This window comes from Pseudophryne corroboree, chromosome 4, assembly GCF_028390025.1.
Source record: "Pseudophryne corroboree isolate aPseCor3 chromosome 4, aPseCor3.hap2, whole genome shotgun sequence".
Lineage (NCBI taxonomy): Eukaryota > Metazoa > Chordata > Amphibia > Anura > Myobatrachidae > Pseudophryne > Pseudophryne corroboree.
Window position 1 is genome coordinate 860,592,493 of NC_086447.1, and position 21,608 is coordinate 860,614,100.

At 49.9% G+C, this 21,608-nt stretch overlaps 1 protein-coding gene across 3 annotated transcripts in view; it reads right to left on the bottom strand.

Moving 5' to 3' along the window:
* The window catches only part of STON1 (stonin 1), a 242,663-nt gene extending 223,261 nt beyond the window's left edge, over positions 1 to 19,402 (bottom strand). The window contains exons 1-2 of one of the 3 annotated variants that reach the window (XM_063918690.1): positions 19,343 to 19,402; positions 15,029 to 15,197 (exon numbers count right to left, since the gene is read on the bottom strand). The gene's annotated coding sequence lies outside the window, so the exon portion shown is untranslated. Of the gene's footprint in view, positions 1 to 6,770; positions 6,921 to 7,472; positions 7,656 to 15,028; positions 15,198 to 19,342 lie in introns of those variants that run through there. The other 2 variants (XM_063918691.1, XM_063918689.1) reach the window with 2 other exon arrangements.
* Between the last annotated feature and the right edge of the window lie 2,206 nt (positions 19,403 to 21,608).

The following is a 21,608-nucleotide window of genomic DNA, read 5'->3' on the forward strand; positions in this document are numbered from 1 at the left end:
AAGTCCCCTATTAAATGTCATCTCATTCAGGATTTGCCTATTCCGCTTAGTGTTACCTATACAGAGTGCCCAAGATGGCTGCCTTGTGGCAAGATAAATAATTCTAGGAGTATATGAACCAAAATAGCTGCCTCAACTCTTATGGTTTATGTTCGGAATTTCTGTATTTTCTGTAAAGCAAAACTTCTGCATTACGTGTCCATGTAAGCACCTTCTTCCTTCATAATTACAAATTATTATTATTATTAATTCTAATTTAGTTATGTAAAATATACTTCTTAACCTGATCATATGGCTAGTTGTTTTGTGCACGTTGTTGTGATTATAGCAACAGATTTGAACTGGTCACAGACCATCCTGTCTTCCCTGTTCTTGTGGGAATCAGTGACCGGTCATATGGGGTGGTATTCATGTGACCGCCGGTCAGCTGACCGACAGTCACATGACCTCCTCCACGAGCCCGACGGCTCACTATCCCGATGATCGGCATGCCGACCAACAGGGACTATTTCCACTCGTGGGTGTCCACGACACCCATAGAGTGGGAATAGAACCCGTGGTGACCGCAGGTTGCCACCGAGCCCGCAGCGTGGCGAGCGCAGCAAGCCCGCAAGGGGCTTGCTGCACTCGCCCCTCCCCGCCGGGATCCCGGCGTCGGTATGCTGCCGGGATCTCGGCGTCGGTAAGCTGACCGGCGGTCAGGAGACCGCCGGTCACCAGTACTACACCCGTCATATGACAGTGTGAGGACAAGAGGCATGTAACATAGTGTGAGAAGCAGTGACCAGTCACGTGACAGTGGGCGGGATGCACCAACCTTTAAAATGCCAAACCTCAGAAAATGCAGTTTTTTGAGGCTTGGCCACTTACCGCATATGCACCAAGCCCCAGAATGCAATAGATTCCGAGACTTGGATGCAGCGGGCGACGCCACCTTTAGCTGCATGCAACATGTTATGGGAAGCAGTGACCAGTCCAGTGACTGTGTGAGGGCTGGATGTAACATGGTATTGGAAGGGGATTGGTGACAACAGAGACAGTACTGTACAGTAAATGTAACTGGGCTCCCGAAAAGTAACCTAATGATGCAGGGGGACAACAGTCACGGTGACTCAGATTGTGGTGTTAAGGGGGGTACTCACGGAGAGATCCATACTTAAAATCTAAGCAATCTGACTAGACTGCTTAGATTTTAAGCATAGACCACTCGTGTGTACCCCCACAGAGATAGCGATGCGCAGCCCCGCGCATCGCTATTGCTGGTGCTAGATTGGCCTGCCAGGCCAATCTAGCACATCGCTCATTTCACCCGCCGGGTGAAATGACCGCCCCCCCCCCCCCCGTCTCCCCCCGCATGCTCAGTACACATCGTGCTGTGCTGAGCGGCGGGAGAGATGTGTGCTGAGCGGTTCGCTCAGCACACATCTCTCCCATGTATAGGGCCCCTTACATGCAGCACATCTACATGGAATGTAGTTCATACGTTCTACTTGTTTTTTTAAAGTAAAAAAATCAATAAATGAAAGAGTGACACCGATATTCAATTTGTCCCGACGCTGACAGGTGATAAGTCTCGCCGCCGGGGGCTATCTAATTGGCCCCGATAAGCCGGCGCATGCCACAGCTTATCTGGGATTTTGCTTCACCTGCCTCTGGCAGGCGAAGCAAAATGCCCGATAACACTCATAACAGCCCCGTTTTCATCCGAAAACTGAGCTATTTCACCCAAAAACAAGCAGGTTTCACTGAACCTGTGTGTGTACAGGTGTAAAAGGACTTGTTACCGGCCAAGCTAATTAAATAGCCCGACCGCAGCACCCGAAGAAACATCGGGGGGTTTTACTCCCTATGGGGTATATGCAATTGTGGTCGAATTCCCGAAATTGTCGAATTTCGGGTCATTTTCGACCAAAAAAAAAAATTCCCCTATGCAATCCAGTGCTTTCCGACCAAAAAACGGACTTTCAAAATTCGACTTTTTGAAATTCGAATTTTTGCAAATTCGACTTTTCTGCAATGATACAAGTGCTGCAATTCGACCAAAGCATATTCAATTCAAGTTTTGAAATTCGACAGCAGTGCTTTTAGACAGCAAATTCGTCATTTTCAATCCGCCACACTTTGGAGGGTGAAAACAAATAAAAAAATTTTAAACATGTTTTTTTTGGTGTTTTTTTTTCTGGGAATAGCAGATCTATTTATATTAGAAGGGATTAGGTACTTTTTTTTTTTTTTTTGGGGAGGCACAAATATTATTTATATATTTTTTAAAATATTATTTTTTTTTTTTATTTTTTTTTTTATGCTGGAAGGGTAAAATCATAAAAAAAAATGGCGTGGGGTCCCCCCTCCAAAGCATAACCAGCCTCGGGCTCATTGAGCTGGTCCTGGTTCTAAAAATGCGGGGGAAAAATTGACAGGGGATCCCCCGTATTTTTAAAACCAGCACCGGGCTCTGCGCCTGGTGCTGGTGCCAAAAATACGGGGGACAAAAAGAGTAGGGGTCCCCCGTATTTTTAACACCAGCATCGGGCTCCACTAGCTGGACAGATAATGCCACAGCCGGGGGTCACTTTTATGCCGTGCCCTGCGGCCGTGGCATCAAATATCCAACTAGTCACCCCTGGCCGGGGTACCCTGGGGGAGTGGGGACCCCTTCAATCAAGGGGTCCCCCCCCCCCAGCCACCCAAGGGCCAGGGGTGAAGCCCGAGGCTGTCCCCCCCCCATCCAATGGGCTGCGGATGGGGGGGCTGATAGCCTTTGTGATAATAAAAAGATATTGTTTTTTCCAATAGTACTACAAGTCCCAGCAAGCCTCCCCCGCAAGCTGGTACTTGGAGAACCACAAGTACCAGCATGCGGGAGAAAAACGGGCCCGCTGGTACCTGTAGTACTACTGGGAAAAAAATACCCAAATAAAAACAGGACACACACACCGTCGACAGTAAAACTTTATTTCATACGTCGACACACACATACTTACCTATGTTCACACGCCGACATCGGTCCTCTTCTCCATGTAGAATCCACGGAAACCTGTAAAGAAAAGTTCAAAATACTCACCTCAACCATGGTCCAGAGATAAATCCACGGACTTGGCAAAATAAGAAAACGCAAATACCCGCACCAAAAACGGACTGAAAGGGGTCCCATGCTGACACATGGGACACCTTTCCACGAATGAGACCTGTCAGTGACAGCTGTCACTGACAGGTCTCTAAGCCAATCAGGAAGCGCAACTTCGTTGCGCTCACCTGATTGGCTGAGCGCTGTCTGCACTGTGACAGCGCATCGCACAGCTCCCTCCATTATATTCAATGGTGGGAACTTAGCGGCTAGCGGTGAGGTCACCCGCCGGTCAGCGGCTGACCGGCGGGTGACCCCACCGCTACCCGCAAAGTTCCCACCATTGAAAGTAATGGAGCGGCTTTGCGATGCGCTGTCACAGTACAGACAGCGGACAGCCAATCAGGTGAGCGCCACGGAAGTAGCGCTTCCTGATTGGCTGAAGGGACGTCAGTGACAGGAGTCACGTGATGTCCCGGCATTCGGGAGAAAGGGGTCTGATGTGAAAACATTGGACCCCTTTCTAGTCCGGTATGGATCGGTGTTCGGTTTGTTTTTTTGCCAAGAACGTGGATTTACCTCTGGACGTGGATGTACCTCTGGACGCTGGAAGGTGAGTATAATTTTTTCACAGGTACCCTCGGATCGTCGGCGACCGTGGCAGTCGGCGTGTCAACATAGGTAAGTATGTGTGTGTCGGCAGTATGTAATAAAGTTGTACAAGTCACGGTGTCTGTGTCCTGTTTTTATTTGGGTATTTTTTTTCCAGTAGTACTACAGGTACCAGCGGGCCCGTTTTTCTCCCGCATGCTGGTACTTGTGGTTCTCCAAGTACCAGCTTGCGGGGGAGGCTTGCTGGGACTTGTAGTACTAATGGAAAAAACAATATCTTTTTATTATCACAAAGGCTATCAGCCCCCCCATCCGCAGCCCATTGGATGGGGGGGGACAGCCTCGGGCTTCACCCCTGGCCCTTGGGTGGCTGGGGGGGGGGGACCCCTTGATTGAAGGGGTCCCCACTCCCCCAGGGTACCCCGGCCAGGGGTGACTAGTTGGATATTTGATGCCACGGCCGCAGGGCACGGCATAAAAGTGACCCCCGGCTGTGGCATTATCTGTCCAGCTAGTGGAGCCCGATGCTGGTGTTAAAAATACGGGGGACCCCTACTCTTTTTGTCCCCCGTATTTTTGGCACCAGCATCAGGCGCAGAGCCCGGTGCTGGTTTTAAAAATACGGGGGATCCCTGGCCAATTTTTCCCCTGCATTTTTAGAACCAGGACCAGCTCAAAGAGCCCGAGGCTGGTTATGCTTTGGAGGGGGGACCCCACGCCATTTTTTTCCCGGGTTTTTCACGTTTTTTTCCCGTTTTTTAAAATCGCGGCAAAATCCGCCAAATCGGCCGATTTTCGCCCGCGATTCTGGCGAATCCGTTTTTCATTGAATATGGTGAATCCCGGCAGGCACCTGCCGGGATTCACCTGGCGAATTTGGTCGAATTAAAAAACGGCGATAATTGCCGCGAATTCGACCGCAATTGCATATACCCCTATGTCTCTTCGGGCCAAACTGAATATCCCCTTCGTGTGGAGAAGAATAAGTTGCTGGAGTAGAAGACATATGCCTTCCTGTTACAAGAAGCTGCCCTGGACTAGAAGTACGGCTTATTGAGTAATTGCATACAGTATATACAGGGGTGGTATTCATGTGACCGCCGGTCAGCTGACCGACAGTCACATGACCTCCTCCACCAGCCCGACGGCTCACTATCCCTATGGTCGGCATGCCGACCAACAGGGACTATTTCCACTCGTGGGTGTCCACGACACCCATAGAGTGGGAATAGAACCCGTGGCGACCGCAGGTTGCCACCGAGCCCGCAGTGTGGCGAGCGCAGCAAGCCCGCAAGGGGCTTGCTGCACTCGCCCCTCCCCGCCGGGATCCCGGCATCGGTATGCTGCCGGGATCCCGGCGTCGGTAAGCTGACCGGCGGTCTCCTGACCGCCGGTCAGCAGTACTACACCCTATATACAGGCATGCTTATATCAGCAATGCTAGTAGTGATGGCAATCAACGTTTCCTTGTGAACAGAATTGTTTTATAAATACACTTCATGTATCTGACTAGCGACAGAGAGCAGCAATCCTGTATGAGGCTGACACTGAGCCCAACACATTGCTATGTTGTCATTCTCAGTACATTGTGAGTTGTACATAGAGTTCTGCCTGAAGTAAAATCATTTCTGAATGAGAAGGCACAACACCCAGCTATAGTCTATTATTGGAACTTCAGTGCGTGATCAGTGCCATGAGTTATGAAGGCACATTAGGCAGCCATAGGAGATAGAACTCACAGATGTGCCATTATTATTTACCTCATTACTATTATCCTTTATTTATATACTGCCAACATACTATACAGTGCATGAGAGTGAGTGTTGTAGTCATTCCCATCAGTCCCTGCCCAGTGTAAACTCTCTACCACACTGCCTCACACCAGTGCAGATTCCACCAAAAGCCAGATAACTTGCCAGTATATTTTTGGCCTCCAGGAAAGCAGAGCACCCAGAGGAAGCCCACGTGAGCAAGGGGAGTATATGTAAAAAAATATGAATAAAGAATACTCAAAGTAAACGTACATAAAAATAGCATATACTGGGACGGAGGCATCTCAGGGTGTATCCGCTCGGCGGCGGCTGCAGCTGCGCCAAGTTTACATCACATACAAATTTGGGTGTATGCCCAACTCCACACAAACACCTCAAACTCTACAAATACCGTGCCCTGCTTGGCATCAAACCCATGGCCCCAGCACTGTGAGGTAGCAATGCTAACCACTGTGCAATGGTATTCGTTATAAATAGAATACTTTCAAACATTGTTAATATCGCAAATAGATAATGCCACTTTTACTACCATGAGAGTTTATTTTGAAAAATCCTGCCAAAACAAATGAAAAATTATTTATATATATATATATATATATATATATATATATATGTAATCGTCGATCGTCAGCACTCAATGCGGACTGGAACAGCTACAGCAAAAATATTTGCTGTTCCAGTCCACTCCACGATTATCCGCATTTGTGTCTAGCACAGGAAGGCACCGAGGCAATTGCTGAGGAGGCTTGAAGTGCCGGTATCGAACTATATATATATATATATATATTTATTCTGCCTAGCAGACAAGCAAAATCCATGTTATGACAACTTTTTTTTATGTTAAAAGTTTTGTTTTATGCATTACATGCAGAGCAACTGTCCACTACACCTATACAGCACAGGTATTATAATTAGGGGAGGATACACCTTCTCTTCTTATTTCTGTAATTCTACTGAATGGCAAACAAATTTTAGTGCATGTTTGTTATAGATGTTTTTATTATTATTGTATTACACCTGGATTGCATTTTCATTTAATATCTACATTAAGACCATGGTGCTGAGAGGTTGGAGGTAGGAGGTAGCCGAGACGGTCATGAAGGTTGTGTACGCCACAGTACCCGGGAACCAACAGGCTTGAACCATGGGCCTTAGGAGTTAATGACATTTGGGGGCTTTTCAGTCACCATCTTGACAAAGCCCTTTTTTTTTAAATCTTATTTTAACATTTTTGTAATTGTTACATATTATATGGAGGTTTTCGGTTGTTTTCAGTTAGCATTTAGAAAGATATTGTTGTTTAAGTTTCTTATACTCACCATTTAAACTGGCATTTCCGTTAGTCCATGGAATTTAACTACAAATAGTTGTAATAGAAATATATGGTGTCCTGGGTCATTGCAGACTTGTCTCTTCTGGAGAGGGGTGGCACAGGGCTCGCTGCATAATCCATTGCCCAGCTTTGATCCCTACAGCAAATACGTTTAAATAAAAGTGGGCAGCCAGTTAGGGCAGCAGCCTGTGCGTAGGGAATCCCAGACAATCCCTGTTCTCCAGGTAATGTCACTTATAGGATGTATCTAACCAGAGCTAAAAGACAGACACTTATAGCTACAACACATAACTAATGCCAGTATATAACATCTATGCCAGTATATAACATCTATGTGAGTAAAGATAGACAAGCAAACAAAACAGTCAAAAAGCCATGCTATAAGTAATGTACAGTATTACACAGTACATAGGCTACTGGAATACATTGTTCTCTGATGAATATGCAGTTACACTATATATAGCTGGCATCATACTGCAAACTTCATGTGTCATACAGTATGCTGCTCAGTCCTATCATCAGTCCCTGCTGCCCGGCTCCAGCTGCTGTGGAGCTACAAGTACTGAAGGCATGCTGGAACTTGTAGTTGTGTAGCAGCTGGGCAGACTAGGAGGATGCACAGTGTTTGCGGGGTGCGGGGAGCCGGGGCACCCGGGAGGGCTCCGGGAGGAGGGATGCTTGCACTCACTTGTTACGGCTGCAGGCTGGGCGCTACGTGCTCCGGGGAGATGCCGATCACCGGGACAGGAAGCCGTGCTGCAGGCCGGGGCTGCTCACTCCGTGCAGGAAGCTGGGACCTACCCTCAGCCCCTGTGTGATGTGACTGCACCAGGCCCAGACTGTAACGCAGGCTGCTCCCTGCAATAGCCTGGCCGCCTGCCAGCTCATCATCCCCGGCCTCTCATGCTGAGAGCAGCCTCTCCCCTCCCCACAGGGCTGCCAGGTACAGGGGGCAGAGAGGGGGCTGCCAGGTACACGGGGCAGATTGGGGGCTGCCAGGTACAGGGGGAAGAGGGGGCTGCCAGGTACAGAGGGCATACAGTAGGTGTCTGCCAGGTACAGAGGGCATACAGTAGGTGTCTGCCAGGTACAGAGGGCATACAGTAGGTGTCTGCCAGGTACAGAGGGCATACAGTAGGTGTCTGCCAGGTACAGAGGGCATACAGTAGGTGTCTGCCAGGTACAGAGGGCGTACAGTAGGTGTCTGCGACTGCAAGGGATCAGTATGTGATCCCGCCGCACAAAATGCAGAATGTCAGTATATCGACATCGGCATTCCAGGCGCTAGAATGCCGGCGGCAGGGGGGTTGAGCGCAACAAAGCCCCTTGCAGGCCCGTTGGCGAGCTCTGCTCACATCAGGTTCTATTCTCCCTCGATGGGTGTCGTGGACACTCATAGAGGGGGAATCGCCTACCTCGCCGGTATTACGGCAGCAGTATAGTACCCCCGACGGGTTCCCGGCGGCGGTATTGAGACAACCGGGACCCGGACGGGGCAGAGGTATCTGACAGGTTCAGAGGGCATACAGTAGATGTCTGCCAGGTACAGAGGGCATAGATGTCTGACAGGTACAGAGGGCATACAGTAGGTGTCTGCCAGGTACAGTGGGTAGAGGTGTCTGCCAGGTACAGAGGGCGTACAGTAGGTGTCTGCCAGGTACAGAGGGCAGAGGTTTCTGACAGGTACAGAGGGCGTACAGTAGGTGTCTGCCAGGTACAGAGGGCATACAGTAGGTGTCTGCCAGGTACATAGGGCATAGGTGTCTGCCAGGTACAGAGGGCATACAGTAGGTGTCTGCCAGGTACAGAGGGCGTACAGTAGGTGTCTGCCAGGCACAGAGGGCATAGGTGTCTGCCAGGTACAGAGGGCATACAGTAGGTGTCTGCCAGGTACAGATGGCATACAGTAGGTGTCTGACAGGTACAGAGGGCATACAGTAGGTGTCTGCCAGGTACAGAGGGCATAGGTGTCTGCCAGGTACAGAGGGCATACAGTAGGTGTCTGCCAGGTACAGAGGGCATAGGTGTCTGCCAGGTACAGAGGGCATACAGTAGGTGTCTGCTAGGTACAGAGGGCATAGGTGTCTGCCAGGTACAGAGGGCATGCAGTAGGTGTCTGCCAGGTACAGAGGGCATACAGTAGGTGTCTGCCAGGTACAGAGGGCATACAGTAGGTGTCTGCCAGGTACAGAGGGCATACAGTAGGTGTCTGCCAGGTACAGAGGGCATAGGTGTCTGACAGGTACAGAGGGCGTACAGTAGGTATCTGCCAGGTACAGAGGGCATAGGTGTCTGACAGGTACAGAGGGCGTACAGTAGGTGTCTGACAGGTACAGAGGGCATACAGTAGGTGTCTGACAGGTACAGAGGGCATAGGTGTCTGCCAGGTACAGAGGGTATAGGTGTCTGACAGGTACAGAGGGCGTACAGTAGGTGTCTGACAGATACAGAGGGCATAGGTGTCTGACAGGTACAGAGGGCATACAGTAGGTGTCTGCCAGGTACAGAGGGCATACAGTAGGTGTCTGCCAGGTACAGAGGGCATAGGTGTCTGACAGGTACAGAGGGCGTACAGTAGGTGTCTGACAGGTACAGAGGGCATAGGTGTCTGACAGGTACAGAGGGCGTACAGTAGGTGTCTGCCAGGTACAGAGGGCATAGGTGTCGGACAGGTACAGAGGGCATAGGTGTCTGACAGGTACAGAGGGCGTACAGTAGGTGTCCGCCAGGTACAGAGGGCATACAGTAGGTATCTGCCAGGTACAGAGGGCATACAGTAGGTGTCTGCCAGGTACAGAGGGCATAGGTGTCTGACAGGTACAGAGGGCATAGGTGTCTGACAGGTACAGAGGGCGTACAGTAGGTGTCTGACAGGTACAGAGGGCATACAGTAGGTGTCTGCCAGGTACAGAGGGCATAGGTGTCTGACAGGTACAGAGGGCATAGGTGTCTGACAGGTACAGAGGGCGTACAGTAGGTGTCTGCCAGGTACAGAGGGCGTACAGTAGGTGTCTGCCAGGTACAGAGGGCATACAGTAGGTGTCTGCCAGGTACAGAGGGCATACAGTAGGTGTCTGCCAGGTACAGAGGGCATAGGTGTCTGACAGGTACAGAGGGCGTACAGTAGGTGTCTGACAGGTACAGAGGGCATAGGTGTCTGACAGGTACAGAGGGCGTACAGTAGGTGTCTGCCAGGTACAGAGGGCATAGGTGTCTGACAGGTACAGAGGGCGTACAGTAGGTGTCTGACAGGTACAGAGGGCATAGGTGTCTGCCAGGTACAGAGGGCGTACAGTAGGTGTCTGCCAGGTACAGAGGGCATAGGTGTCTGACAGGTACAGAGGGCGTACTGTAGGTGTCTGCCAGGTACAGTGGGTAGAGGTGTCTGACAGGTACAGACGGCAGAGGTGACCGCCATATACAGGGCATGAAGTGGAGACCACCAGGTGCGGGGGCCATAGGTGAGCGCCAGGTACAGGTGGCATAGATGACCACCAGGTACAGGGGGCAGTGGTGACCGCCACCATGTACTGGGGTTGTAGAGGAGACAGTTAGGTGTAGGGGGCAGAGGTGACTGCCATATACAGGGGATATAAAGATATCAAAGAATGACTGTGAATGGAGACTCAAATGGAGTTAGTTCCAGAATAATTGAGTCTCTGGTGGTATAAATGAACCAGTGGTAGTCCAAAGGTATATTGCCAACACTTTCAGTGAAATGAGGTCCACAGCTGAACCCTAAGAGATTCTAAAATGTATTTTTGACGTTGTTAAAAGCTGACAATACCCAATTTATTGGGTGTGCTCTGTTAAATAGACTAGACTTAGGTCGACAGTGTCTAGGTCGACCACTATTGGTTTGTAAATTTGTTTATAAAATTTGTTTATAAAAGTATTATTTTTAGTATTTATAGGAGGATATATATAATTGATATCAATCATTGCCCTATGGGAACACATAGACACACGTTTCACAGAGGGAGGACATAATACAAACTCTACACAGATAGCTTGTGATTGGGAATTGAACTTCTCACTACAGTGCTGTAAAACTGTAATACTAGTTGCTACGCAAACGTGTCCTCTTTTAACCCTTATTTTAATAACACAAAAATATGAACCAATGCCTATTATCTCTATTCTACATAATCCAGATTTGCATTTTTATTACACTGCAGCACTTTGCGTTAAATATGCAGGGGAGGCAGCGAGTAGGTATATGGGGACACAACACCCTGCTGGAGTTTAGTTTGATGTTGAGTAGGTGTCTGTATTCTAGTGAAGTACTGCAAACACACTTAGGGGCTAATTCAGACCTGATCGCTAGGGTGCGTTTTTTGCATCCCTGCGATCAGGTAGTCGCCTCCTACAGGCGGAGGGGGAATTCGCTGTGCAGGGATTCGTACGGATGTGTAGCAGAGCTGCACAAACTAATTTTGTGCAGTCTCTGTGTAGCTCAGGACTTACTCTTCCAGTGCGATGATCGAGGCCAGAACTGACGTCAGGAACCCTCCCTCCAAACGCCTGGTCCCACCTGCGTTTTTCCGGACACTCCTTGCGATCGCCGGTGCATTCGGAATTTTCGCACCATCCCGTCATTGCCCGGCGATCCCCGTTGTTGCAATCCGTCACACCCTGCACATTGCGGTGCATACACATGCGCTGTTCAGACCTGAAAATGCACAGCAGCGCTCAGGTCTGAATTAGCCCCATAGTGCTGTGCCTCTATAGACACCTAGGGGTAAATTTACTAAAGATCAATTTTGGCCCATTTGATTATTTTCTGCAATATTCCATCAATTTTGCAAATCAGAGATTTACTAAAAGCAAAATCAATGGGAAATCATATGGCAAACACATGTTAACCCGTCAATAGAACGCAATACACCGTCGGAGCAAACATTGTTACTGGTGTGCAGAGGTGGATTAACCATATCGGGGAGACCCATATTACAGTGCACCCCTGCCGTCACATAAACCACCCCAAAAAATGATGCACCCCCCCCCCAAAAAAAAAAAAAACTTGCCCGAGGCTGAAACCCATGGTCGGACTGGGGCATGAAGGGCCCACCGGGGGAATGCAGTTATAGGGGCCCATACTTAGGGGTGTGGACAGCCAACAAAGGGGGTGTGGCCAGCTACCACAAAGGCTTGAAATACACAATAGTTTAGTGCAGTGTAATGCAACATATCTACCCTGTATAATACAAGTGCATATTCTGGAACCTGATCCCCAGATGAAGGAGTGGGCTGTCAGGCAGTGGGGCCTACCGGTAGTTTTCCTGGTACCCCTGTGGGCCAGTCCGACCCTGCTGAAAGCCCAAGAATATTCCCCACATCCCTGACCTGGTGGCAGTGGATGCGAGGTTGATGTCTAAGTGGGTCATGTACTAAGCAGTGATAAAAGTGGAGAAGTGAGCCAGTGGAGAAATTGCCCATGTCAACCAATCAGCTGCTCTGTATACTGTTATAGTATGCAAATTATAAATGTTACGTTAATGCTGATTGGTTGCCATGGGCAACTTCTCCATTGGCCAACTTAGTAAATGTCCCCCTAAAAGTAGAGTGTAATATTGCTCTTCACAGTGGAAATACAGATACCAGCAAGTCTGCCCTGGCATGCCTGCACTTGGAGAACCACAAGTGCCAGCATGCCCAGAATTTAGGACCCACTGGCTCCTGTAGTCCCACTGTGAAGAAAAGAAAAAAAATTACTGTACGCCGGGTCAGTACTCAGCAACCTATGAATCAGGCCAGCCTTGGACCATGAAGTAGTCCAAAGGTTTCTTAAATAAAAAAAAACATAACCCGATGTCACCCAGATAGTACTTTAACCTCTGTACTGTACTTGCATGAAGTTAGGTCATTCCCAGTCACCGGCATTGGAATTAATGGCTGAGAGCTGTGGTTGCCAAAATCACATTTGCTGACTTTTATAAAGCCCCCTCTAGGAGAGTCCCAGAAGGATCAACCAGGTGCCGCAACGGTGTCATCATTGTTTTGCCTCCTTCAACTGTAAATTGTGATTTTCTGTATTTTACAGCAGGGGCCAGGATGACTCGATTCAATGTGAATCACCTCAACACACTCCTGGGGCACCTACTTTACTTGGGAAATGTGGATCATGCAGGAGACTGTCCCACTCTTTCAGGAGTCCGGGAGACAACATTACGGACTCTTGACCTTTACAGACTCCCAGACTTTCCGGGAGAGTTAGCCAGCATGTATAAAACAGAGTCACAGGAGGAGGCTCCAATTGGGTCCCCTCCTTTCCGACGGTGCAGTAGACTCTGACATTGTGCCTACTGTGCATGCGCAAGTCTCCGAGAACATGGCGCCTGCACCTTGTCCCTGGGTACATCTGTACTACACATGGGCGAATCACCCGGAAAATGGCTGCAGTGGCCATTTTCCTGGTAATTTCTGCAGCCGGCGCCAGCCTGATGGTAATTATATGGGTGCATGGTGTGTGTAGGTGTGGGGGGCCTGGACTCAGGGGCCCCCGTGGTATGTACACCTTGCACCTATTACTGATACGTCAGTGCCTTGCCCACCTTGGTGCCTCCATCTTCACTACCACAGTTTGACTGTTCCAGGGTTTAGAGCTCGTCCCCTAGACCATGATGCCTCCCTAGGTGATTTTGTAAAATGGATTGTCCAGAGCAGGTACAGTGGACTGTGCAGATTTTTGAGACCATGGTAAATCCGTATTTATGTAACACTTACAAAATCTTACACTATGGAAGTCAATATTAAGTACCGTTTTGCACAGGTTCTCTTCTTCAGGCAAAGAGGAGAAGGTAAGGCATTTCTTCCAGACACAGAAAGTAAAAAATGTACTAAATACAGTCTTTAATTACAAGAATTAATACATTTTTAGTACGACAAGGTAACACATGTAAAGAATGACAACACAGCTGTAGCACAGTAACAATGTACACCAAAGTATACCAATTATTTACTGTTACAATTATGTTATACACACTACTGATACAGGTATAAATGTATTGTACTGGAACTTCTATCTTCGTGCTATGGATGAAATCTGATTAGAAATTCACAATAGAAACATTTAATGAACAAACAACTTTACCAAACACTTCACTTATCACAACTATGCTTATATTAAATGTTCTAAACTCAGTTTTAAACCAAAGTTAATATGTGCTGGCCATGCACTAAGTGTTAGTGTACACAAGTTATAGTGAACTAGGTGATTCATCGCGCCCTACGGGCGCTGTTCACACCATCGCAAGGGGCTACGCCCCTTTGACCCTTGCACGCCCTCGGGCTGTGCAATATTATTATTGCTGTATGTGGGGGAGGGGCGGGTGCAGGGGAGCCGGAGGTGGGAGAGGGGCGGGTGCAGAGGCGTAACTAGGGTTTTTGGAGCCCAGGGCAAGATCAATAATGGCGCCCCCCCCCCCCCCCCCCCCCAAAAAAAAAATTCTAATAAAAAGAATAAATTAATAAAATGCTAATAATAAAAAAAAAAATACAAAAGGAAAGTATGTGCAGACGCCACCGGTGTCACTGCATATAAAGATGTCAGGGTGTGTATGTATGTGTATGTAGGTGCAGTGGTCGAAGTAGAATTTTGAAGGTGGAATGAAAGAGTTTAGATAGCAATTATGCGCGCGCCGAAGGCGCGCGCGCTCCGGAAAAGGGGCGCGGTCACTCAAAAGGGGCGTGTCCTTCAGTGTATTAGGACCCCTTGTACTATCTAGTACTGGTGCCCCTTTCACATTATAGCACACGGTATGAGCCGAAATTCACATTATAGCACACAGTATGAGCCGAAATTCACATTGCCCCACACGGCATGAGCTGAAATTCACATTATGGCACACAGTATGAGCCGAAATTCACATTACCCCACATGGTATGAGCCAAAATTCACATTACTCCACATGGTATGAGCCAAAATGCACATTACCCCACATGGTATGAGCCGAAATTCACATTACAGCACACGGTATGAGCCGTAATTCACATTACAGCACACGGAATGAGCCAAAATTCACATTACCCCACATAGTATGAGCCGAAATTCACATTATAGCACACGGTATGAGCCAAAATTCACGTTACAGCACATGATATGAGCCAAAATTCCCATTATAGAGTTAGGGGATCCTACCCCCAGAATTAACATGGCCTGTGGGGCACTATGATGAGGGAGCCCACCCCCTTAATAGACTAATTGCAGAGTTTAGCAGCGGAAGGGCTGCAGCGGTTTCTCACCCCAAGCTGCGGCGCTTCTGCCACCTCCGACACTCCACATCTTCGGCACGACCCGGGATGCAGAGCACCGCACCGGGTATGCACCCTTTTCAGTGTGGTCTGCTGCGCTCTGAAGGGGTTCTTGTTTCATGCTGCAGGATTCCGATGTGCACCTTCCTCCCCGCTGTTACTGTCACGGTAAGCATTAGTATCGATTACCGCAGAGGCCATTTTCTGAGGCATATGTATTAAACCTCAGGAACTGAGATGCCCTTCTCACCATACAGCTGTGTGGCCGAGCCGGGCGTGGGGACAACCAGCAGCAGCATGCCGGATATCAGCAGCAGAGGGTGCGGGCTGTACATACTTGAGGTAGCTGGATATTCAACAGTGCTGAAAGCCTCCGGAGCCCGCACCCCCGGAGCTGCAGTACACCGGCAGAGGACACCCATCCCCCGAACCCTGCGTAGCCCAAAGCCGGACATCAGCAGCATGTTGAACGCGGAAGCAGAAGCTGCTTATTGCCGGTCAACGTGCTGCTGATCTCCGGCTTTGGGCTCCGCACGTGCATTACAGCCCCCACCCTCGGCTGCTGATATCCGGCATACTGCCCCTGCTGCTGGCTTTCCACCCGCCCGGCTCGCCCACCCAGCTGGATGGTGAGTGAGAAGGGCATCTCAGTGCCCGTGGTTTAATACATATCTCTCTTCGGTAAATGGCCATTAGTACATCCCACACACACTGATTACACACACACACAGACTGGCCACCCCCAAATCCTACACACACCCACTCAGACTACACACACACACACACACACACATTCTCATACTTTCCTCTCCCCCACACACACACACTGGACTGCAAAAATTTACACACACTGACACTGTTCCACACACACACACTCACACTGTCCCACACACATAATTAACACACATGCACACTGTCCCACACACACAATTAACACACACGCACACTGTCCCACACACCAGTGGCGTGCGGTGAGGTCAGTGGTGTGCGGTGAGGCACTACAGCATAATGTCTGCCGAATCCTGCCAATGAGCCCTACCGCCACCGAGCCAATGCCCGCCACTGCCTCTGAGCCGATGCCCACTGCCACCACCAATGGCTTACAAACTGGCCCACCATCAACTGACCCAGCCCTCCGCCACTAATTTGCAACTCAGTCCAAAGCCGCCAATGCCCGCTGCATGCCTGCTCATCATACTTGTGATATATTGTACAATTTTATAGAAAATAATAATAATTAGTGTTTGGGACTGGGAAGGGAGTGGGAGGAGGACATGAATGCAATTTTGTTGTCCAGGGCTTCCATTAACTTAATGGAGAAGGGTCTGAATGGGTTAAAAATGTCCAAAAAAAACTGCGTGAGGTCCCCCCTCCTAAGTATAACCAGCCTCGGGCTCTTTGAGCCGGTCCTGGTTGTTTAAATACTGGGAAAAAATTGGACAGGGGTTCCCCGTATTTAGACAACCAGCATCGGGCTCTTAGTCCGGTCCTGGTCCCAAAAATACGGGGGACAAAAGATGTAGGGGTCCCCCCGTATTTTTAAAACCAGCACCGGGCTCCACTAGCCAGGGACATAATGCCACAGCCGGGGGACACATTTATGTAGGTCCCTGCGGCCATGGCATTACCCCCCCAACTAGTCACCACTGGCCGGGGTTCCCTGGAGGAGTGGGGACCCCTTAAATCAAGGGGTCACCCCCCCTCCAGGCACCCAAGGGCCAGGGGTGAAGCCCGAGGCTGTCCCCCCCATCCGTGGGCTGTGGATGGGAGGCTGATAGCCATGTAAGTAAAAAAGAATATTGTTTTTTGTTGTGGAACTACAAGGCCCAGAAAGCCTCCCCCGCTTGCTGGTACTTGGAGAACCTCAAGTACCAACATGCAGGGAAATAACGGGCCCGCCGGTACCTGTAGTTCTACAACAGAAAAAATACCCAAATAAAAACACAACTCACACACCGTGACAGTAAAAATTTATTAAAACACACTGACACACTCACACATACTTACCTATATCCCACGCCGGTCACGTCCACTTGTCCAGTAGAATCCAATAGGGGTAGCTGTAAAAATGAGAGACACATTACTTACCTACATCCCACGCCGGTCACGTCCACTTGTCCAGTAGAATCCAATAGGGGTACCTGTAAAAATGAGAGAGAGATTACTTACCTACATCCCACGCCGGTCACATCCACTTGTCAGTAGAATCCAATAGGGGTACCTGTAAAAATGAGAGAGAGATTACTTACCTACATCCCACGCCGGTCACGTCCACTTGTCAGTAGAATCCAATAGGGGAATCTGTAAAAATGAGAGACAGATTACTTACCTACATCCCACGCCGGTCACGTCCACTTGTCCAGTAGAATCCAATAGGGGTACCTGTAAAAATGAGAGACAGATTACTTACCTACATCCCACGCCGGTCACGTCCACTTGTCAGTAGAATCCAATAGGGGTACCTGTAAAAATGAGAGACAGATTACTTACCTACATCCCACGCCGGTCACGTCCACTTGTCAGTAGAATCCAATAGGGGTACCTGTAAAAATGAGAGACAGATTACTTACCTACATCCCACGCCGGTCACGTCCACTTGTCAGTAGAATCCAATAGGGGTACCTGTAAAAATGAGAGAGAGATTACTTACCTACATCCCACGCCGGTCACGTCCACTTGTCAGTAGAATCCAATAGGGGTACCTGTAAAAATGAGAGACAGATTACTTACCTACATCCCACGCCGGTCACGTCCACTTGTCCAGTAGAATCCAATAGGGGTACCTGTAAAAATGAGAGACAGATTACTTACCTACATCCCACGCCGGTCACGTCCACTTGTCAGTAGAATCCAATAGGGGTACCTGTAAAAATGAGAGAGAGATTACTTACCTACATCCCACGCCGGTCACGTCCACTTGTCAGTAGAATCCAATAGGGGTACCTGTAAAAATGAGAGACAGATTACTTACCTACATCCCACGCCGGTCACGTCCACTTGTCCAGTAGAATCCAATAGGGGTACCTGTAAAAATGAGAGACACATTACTTACCTACATCCCACGCCGGTCACGTCCACTTGTCCAGTAGAATCCAATAGGGGTACCTATAAAAATGAGAGACACATTACTTACCTACATCCCACGCCGGTCACATCCACTTGTCCAGTAGAATCCAATAGGGGCACCTGTAAAAATGAGAGACAGATTACTTACCTACATCCCACGCCGGTCACGTCCACTTGTCCAGTAGAATCCAATAGGGGAATCTGTAAAAATGAGAGACAGATTACTTACCTACATCCCACGCCGGTCACGTCCACTTGTCAGTAGAATCCAATAGGGGTACCTGTAAAAATGAGAGACAGATTACTTACCTACATCCCACGCCGGTCATGTCCACTTGTCCAGTAGAATCCAATAGGGGTACCTGTAAAAATGAGAGACAGATTACTTACCTACATCCCACGCCGGTCACGTCCACTTGTCCAGTAGAATCCAATAGGGGCACCTGTAAAAATGAGAGACACATTACTTACCTACATCCCACGCCGGTCACGTCCACTTGTCCAGTAGAATCCAATAGGGGCACCTGTAAAAATGAAAATGATACTTACAAACTTCAATCCACAGGAGGAGAGAGAGAGAGAGAGAGAGAGAGAGAGAGAGAGAGACTAACCTGCTGCTGCTGGGGAGACCGGCACACACTGCAGGGCCACGACGGGAGGACGGAGCCGGCGGAGCAGGGGGAGAGCCGCACAACACCGCTCCTGTCAGCAGCAGCGGAGGAGGACGGGGGCGCACACTGCAGACACCAATCACCGCCGGGACAATTAACACACGCACACTGTCCCACACACGCACACACACAATTAACACGCACACTGTCTCACACACACGTACTGTCCCACACACACGCACACTGTCTCACACGCACACTGTCCCACACACACAATTAACACACACGCACACTGTCACACACACACACTGTCACACACACAATTAACACACACGCACACTGTCACACACACACATACAATTAACACACACACACGCACACTGTCCCACACACACACACAATTAACACACACACTGTCCCACACACGCACAATTAACACACTCACACAATTAACACACTCACACTGTCCCACACACGCACAATTAACACACTCACACAATTAACACACTCACACTGTCCCACACACACACAATTAACACACTCACACAATTAACACACACTCACACACACACACTGTCCCGCAACCCCCTCTCCCGACAGAAAAAAAACTAAAGTCCACTCCGCTCACCTGGCTGTTAAACCCGCTCACTGAAGCCGCGCAGGCGCGCGGTCGCGCGCGCACGCGCGATCGCGCACAGTGCAATGTGTAGGGAGACGGAGAGAGGGGGAGGGCCGGGGGAGATGAGCGGAGGCTCCTGGCTGCCGCTGCCTGTCCAGTGTGACAGGCACAGCAGCCGGGAAGACAGGGAGAGCGCCGCAGGTAGCGTCGGCGGAATCCCTGTTGCATGGGGTGAGCGGGCCGTGCCGGTGGCGCCCCCTCTGTTGGGGCTTCCACAGCGCCCAGGGCACGTGCCCTGCTCGCCCCGTGCTAGATACGCCTCTGGGCGGGTGTACACACATATACACACACATACATTAATTATATACATGCACCTGGTGATGGCAGGCGTGTGCGGGTTAATGTAGTGCTGTAAGGCAGTAGCCGCTGAAGTGTGGCAATGAAGAGAGCAATGTGAGCGGGAGTACGGGGAGCCCCGGCCTCTGGATCCCAGTGGTCGCTGCTTTGTTGGTGCTGCTGCTGAGCCGTTCTCCCCTCCATGGCCGGCGCTGTTGTCCGGTCCCAAGGCTGCCGCTTTCTTGCCGCTGAGGCCTGGGTCCGCTATGGGGAGGAGAGACTGGTGCTGGGTGCCAGAGAAGTCCCTGGGCCTGCAGAAAGGCAGCCAGAGTCTGGCACTCACCTGGCCCGCTTCCTGCACTGCCGCCCCGGCCAGCCCTTGCTCCTGAGCCCCCGTGCCCAGGACGTCCTGCAGGAGGGGCCGGCTGTGGGCGGATAAGGCCAGTGACCTTTCCTCCAGCACGGGGCAGGGAGATGACGATCCCAGTAACACGCCACTCTCTGTACTGGTGAGGACTCTCCTTATACCCATCAGCAGTGCCGTAACTATATATTTTAGGGCTGTGTGCATGAAACAGCAGCAGCACCCCCCCCCACATGTAAAACAGGGCCAATGTGCGTTAAAAATATAGGGATGTGGCTTCATGGGGAAGGGGTGTGGCCACAAAATAAAACCAAGTCATATTACGCTGCACAGTAGTCTCCATTATTCAAATGACGCCGCACAGTAGTGCCACTTACACACATTACACCAGGTAGAGTCCCCTTTTACACATTACTCCAGGTAGAGCCCGTCATACATGATGCCAGGTATAGTCCGTCACATATTACACCAGGTAGAGTCCCTTTTACACATGATAGCAGGTAGAGTCCCTGTCACATTACGCCAGGTAGAGCCCGTCACACATTACGCCAGGTAGAGGCCCTTTTACACATTACTCCAGGTGGAGGCCCTATCACACATTACACCAGGTAGAACCCCCTTTTACACATTACGCCAGGTAGAGCCCGTCACACATGATGCCAGGTAGAGTCCGTCACATATTACACCAGGTAGAGGCCCTTTTACACATTACTCCAGGTGGAGGCCCTATCACACATTACACCAGGTAGAACCCCCTTTTACACATTACGCCAGGTAGTGTCTCCTTTTACAGATTACAGAAGGTAGAGTCGTGAAAGAAAGGGAGGGAGGGAGAGAGAGATAGGGTTGAGAGGGAAAGAAAGGTGGCAGGTACAGAGACAGAGAGTGGCGGGGAAGAGGGAGAGAGAGACAGACAAACACACACACACACACACACCGGTACCTATGTGATGATGGCTGGAGTGCAGGCAGCCATGGTGGCGGCAGGGTAATGTCCCTGTGCTGATGACGGCTGTAGCTACAGTACACTATGGAATGGGAGCTGCTGCTGCCATTCCGTCCTCTCGGCATCCCCTGCGTATCTCCCTGCCAGGAGGAGGCGCAAATCGGGACCGGCCTGTATGGTGCAAGGACACTGCTGCACCAGTCAAGGAAGAGGGGGGAGGAGCGAGGCGGAGCTGCAGCACACGGGATGGGGAGACAGAGATAGTCTGCGCAGCGCTGGTAGCTATAATATATATCAGCGGGCAGCAGCTGTGCGTCCGGCAGTGGAGCCGGGCACAACGCTACTTTGATATGTTATAGTGGGCAGGGACTGCACATCACACAAACACTCATGGACTGCAGAATGCCCCTCCCACACACACACACTGCCTGCTGACTAACAACCCCCCTCCCCCAACACACGGACTGCAGATTACAGACACAGGGACTGCACATCACACAAACACACATGGACTGCAGAATGCCCCCCCCCCCCCCACACACACACTGCCTGCAGACTAACAACTCACCCCCCTCCCCAACACACACACACGCACTGCCTGCACAGTAACACCCCCCCTTCCCCAACAC